Below are 4,648 nucleotides of genomic sequence, written 5' to 3'. Positions count from 1 at the left end.
GATAGAGCAGACATCCGAATGTATCGTCGCCGTCACAGGGACTTGCCATCGGCCCGAGGTTATCTAGAGTCATCAAAGAGGCCGGGCGAGACCGGATTGGTCTTGGTCTGATAAATGCAAGCATCCCGGGAGGTCAGCGCTCGTCGGCATGTATTAGCTCTAGAATTACCACAGTTATCCAAGTAACAGTTGGAGCGATCAAAGGAACCATAACTAATTTAATGAGCCATTCGCAGTTTCACTGTACCAGCCATGTGTACTTACACGTGCATGGCTTAATCTTTGAGCAAGCATATGCTACTGGCAGGATCAACCAGGTAGCCGCACCTGCAGACAGGGTTCGGGGGGCCGCGTGACCATCTCCCCGACCGGACCACCTTTGTGCACCCCTCCCTCTCGGGAGCCTGCTGGGGGGAAAGGAGCCCACCCGCCTGGGCGGGAGGGCTCGTCGGAGGGGTGGAGGGAGGTGGCAGGTCGCATGGGCACCGGCAGGCCCAGCCGTCTCCCCCGGGAGGGAGAGGCGGGCCGAGGTGCAGCCTGAGCGAGACGCAGGGGTGCCGGAGCCTGGCAGCGGCGGCACCCCTTGGAACAGTCGTTCCGAGCTGCTGCGGAAATGTGCTGGGCGGAGAGGGGTGACGGCGTGGCGCACGGAGCCCACGGACCTGCTGAGCAGCAGCGTCCAAGGGCCTGGTACCACCCGACCCCTTCCGCTCGGGGTCAGACCACTGGGGGGCACGAGCTGCCAGGGCCGCTCGGCCTTCACTCTCTAGGGTGAAGGGACTCCCACCAGGCGGCAGGCCCTCGAGTCGGATGATCCATGCGGGGAGGAAGCTCCTTGCTTGAAACAACAGCCGAGGCTGGCCAAGCAGTCCATCCCTAAATGGACCGATAGTGCGAAATCGATCAGAGTACGGCCGGGCCATCCCCGCTGCAGGCCGCCCTGCGCGGGGGGATGGTGGCTTCACATCCCTGCCTGCTCCCAGGGCGAGCAAGCCCGAAGGGAGGGCCCATCGGGAAGGGGCCAGGAGGAAGGCGTGCATCCGGGCCCCAGCGGGCGGGTCCGGGCACTGCCTTCCCCGTCTAGCAATCGTCGGACCTCACGGAGGTCTGACCCAGCAAACCCGGAGAAAAAAGGACCATCGGGAAGGGGCTGAGAGGCAGGTGTGTACCCGGGACCCTGGGGGCCACGGCAGGCGGGCCCGGGTGCTGCCTTCCCCCTTCTCGGGATCACCGGACCTCACAGAGGTCTGACCCAGCAAACTCGGAGAAAAAGGACCATCGGGAAGGGGGCTGAGAGGCAGGTGTGCGTACCCGGTCCCCTGGGGGCCCCGCATCGTGCGGGCCCGGGTGCTGCCTTCCCCTGTCTCGGGATCGCCAGACCTCACGGTGGTCTGACCCAGAAAACTCGGAGAGAAAGGACCATCGGGAAGGGGCTGAGAGGCAGGAGCGTACCCGGGCCCTTGGGGGCCCCGGCGGGCGGGCCCGGGTGCTGCCTTCCCCCGTCTCGGGATCGCCAGACCTCACGGAGGTCTTACTCAGCAAACTCGGAGAAAAAGGACCATCAGGAAGGGGGCTGAGAGGCGTGTGTGCGTACCCGGGCCCCTGGGGGCCCCGCATCGGGCGGGCCCGGGTGCTGCCTTCCCCTGTCTCGGGATCGCCGGACCTCACAGCGTTCTTACCCAGAAAAATCGGAGAGAAAGGACAATCGGGAAGTGGTTGAGAGGCAGGAGCGTACCCGGGTCCCTGAGGGCCCCGGCGGGCGGGCCCGGGTTCTGTCTTCCCCTGTTTCAGAATCGCCGGACCTCATGGAGGTCTGACTGACCCTCTCCCTAGTAATCCAGAGGAAAATTACCCCCCTTTCTTGTAATCCGTGCACACGAGGTGACAGAGGGGAACCAAGGCGCGAATGTACCCGGCCTCCTGGAGCCCTCGCTGGGATCCGGGAGGCAAATGGACCCTCATCGAGACTTCCAGGCAAGCCTGGCCATCTGGTTACCCCATGGAAGAGCATTGCGTGCGACCAAATGGCCGAGGGGACAGGGGCGACCGGATGGCCGAGGGGACAGGCGCGACCAGATGGCCGAGGGGACAGGCGCGACCAGATGGCCGAGGGGACAGGAGCGACCTAATGGCCGAGGGGACAGGCGCGACCTAATGGCCGAGGGGACAGGCGCGACCAGATGGCCGGGGGGACAGGCGCGACCTAATGGCCGAGGGGACAGGCGCGACCTAATGGCCGAGGGGACAGGCGCGACCTAATGGCCGAGGGGACAGGCGCGGCCGAGGGGACAGGCACGACCAGATGGCCGGGCACGAAAGGGAAGCCATCTGGTCGCTCTGTGCCCCAACGAAAGAGTGAGCGGGCGCCGGGGCATGGGGGACCGGAGGCCCAGGGCCCCAGCTGGGCCCCAGCCATGGAGGCTGCGTGGGGGACCCGACGGGCCCTCAGACCCGGGGCCCGCGGACACCTTGACAAGCAGGGAAGGCCTGTACGGGACCGACAGACCCCAGTCCCGGGCGCTTGGCAGAGCGGCAGGCCTGGGGATGGGGCCCAGGGGCAGAAGACCCGGCATGGGGCCTGGCCGGGCCCCTGGACCCAGCCGGGGCTACCAGGCCCGGAGGCTGCCCTCCCCGGGGGATGGGGCCCGGGGCCCCCGACCAGGGGCTCGGCGGGGCCCCTGGACCCAGCCGGGTCTCCCAGGACCGGAGGCGCAGGGGAAGCCTCCCCGGGCCCTCCGGACCCTGTGCCGGGCACCCTGCCATGCGGCAGGCCCAAGACGGAGCCCGGGGTGGGGAGGCCACCCTCCCGAGGGCCCCCAGGGGCCCGGCCGGAGCTCCTGAACCCAGACGAGCGAGGGGAGGCTCCCCGGCCACAACGGAACCCCGTCCCGGGCCTTTGGCAGTGCAGCAGGCTGGGGGACGGGGCCCGGGGCCAGAGCCCCCGACCAGGGGCCCGGCGGGACCCTGGACCCAGCCGGGGCTCCCAGGCCCGGAGGCACAGGGGAAGCCTCCCCGGGCCCTCCGGACCCCGTCCCAGGCACCCTGCCACACGACAGGATCCAGGACAGAGCCCAGGGTAGGGAGGCCGCCCTCCCCAGGGCCCCCAGGGGCCCGGCCGGAGCTCCTGAACCCAGACGAGCAAGGGGAGGCTCCCCAGCCACAACGGAACCCCGTCCCGGGCCTTTGGCAGTGCCGCAGGCCAGGGGACAGGGGCCGGAGCCCCCAACCAGGGGCCCGGCGGGACCCTGGGCCCAGCCGGGGCTCCCAGAGGCGCAGGGGAAGCCTCCCCAGGCCCCCGGACCCCGTCCCGGGCACCCTGCCACACGACAGGACCCAGGACAGAGCCCAGGGTGGGGGGGCCGCCCTCCCCAGGGCCCCCAGGGGCCCGGCCGGAGCTCCTGAACCCAGATGAGCAGGGGAGGCTCCCCAGCCACAACGGAACCCCGTCCCGGGCCTTTGGCAGTGCCGTAGGCCGGGGGACAGGGCCCGGGGCCGGAGCCCCCGACCAGGGGCCCGTGGGGCCCCTGGACCCAGCCGGGGCTACCAGGCCCGGAGGCGCAGGGGAAGTCTCCCCGGGCCCTCCGGACCCTGTCCCGGGCACCCTGCCACGCGGCAGGACCCAGGACGGAGCCCAGGGTGGGAAGGCCGCCCTCTCCGGGGCCCCCAGGAGCCCGGCCGGAGCTCCTGAACCCAGCCAGGCGATGGGAGGCTCCCCGGGCACAACGGAACCCCGTCCCGGGCCTTTGGCAGCACCGCAGGTCATCTGGTTGCCCCATTGGAAAGCATTGCATGCGACCAGATGGCCGAGGGGAGAGGTGCGACCAGATGACTGGGACTGAAAGGACTCCTATCTATCCAACCCCGAGCCTTCGTGCTAGGGTTCCCGCCTGCCCACGCAGAGCTCGGGGGCTGCAGGGCACGGGCCTGCAGGGATCGGGGGGCTGCAGGGCTCCGGGTCTGCAGGGCTCCAGGGCTCTGGGGCTCCGGGGCTGCGGGGCTGCAGGGCTCCGGGTCTGCAGGGCTCCAGGGCTGCAGGGCTCCGGGGTTGCAGGGCTTCGGGGCTGCAGGGCTCAAGGGCTGCAGGGCTTTGGGGCTGCAGGGCTCGGGGGGCTCGTAGACCCCATGCTGAGCCTCAGGCATGGGAGGCTTGCAGGAGATCCCGGGGCCCAGACACCTGGAGGACCAATGGAGCGCGTTCCGGGCACTTTGCCTCGCAGCGGGCTGGAGGAGGGAGCACCGGACACCCTGGGGAAATTTCGTCCGGGCTTAGCGCATCTGGTCCCTGCCTGAGAACCGCCATCCCCAGGAGGGGTGTAACGGCATACCCTGCCCCTAGTAATCCGGAGGAAGGCTACCCCCCTTTCTGGTAAACCGTGCGCACCAAGTGACAGAGGGACCCCCGGCCCGGACGCACCCGACCTCCTGGAGCCCTGGCTGGGATCCGGGAGGCAAATGAGCCCTCATCGGGACTTCCAGGCCGGCCCGGCCATCTGGTCGCCCCATTGGAAACCATTGCGCATGACCAGATGGCCGAGGGGAGAGGTGCGACCAGATGGCTGGGACAGAAAGGACTCCCATCTGTCCAACCCTGAGCCTTTGCGCTAGGGTTCCCGCTTGCCCACGCAGGGCTTGGGGGCAGCAGGGCATG

At 69.3% G+C, this 4,648-nt stretch overlaps 1 pseudogene; it reads right to left on the bottom strand.

The window, feature by feature from the left end:
- Window positions 1–317, bottom strand: part of LOC146862547 (18S ribosomal RNA) — a pseudogene marked incomplete at both ends in the record, with an annotated part of 607 nt that extends 290 nt beyond the window's left edge.
- Between the last annotated feature and the right edge of the window lie 4,331 nt (window positions 318–4,648).

Source organism: Triturus cristatus, chromosome 2_2, assembly GCF_964204655.1.
Source record: "Triturus cristatus chromosome 2_2, aTriCri1.1, whole genome shotgun sequence".
Classification (NCBI taxonomy): domain Eukaryota; kingdom Metazoa; phylum Chordata; class Amphibia; order Caudata; family Salamandridae; genus Triturus; species Triturus cristatus.
This window is presented reverse-complemented; position numbering and strand designations above follow the sequence as displayed.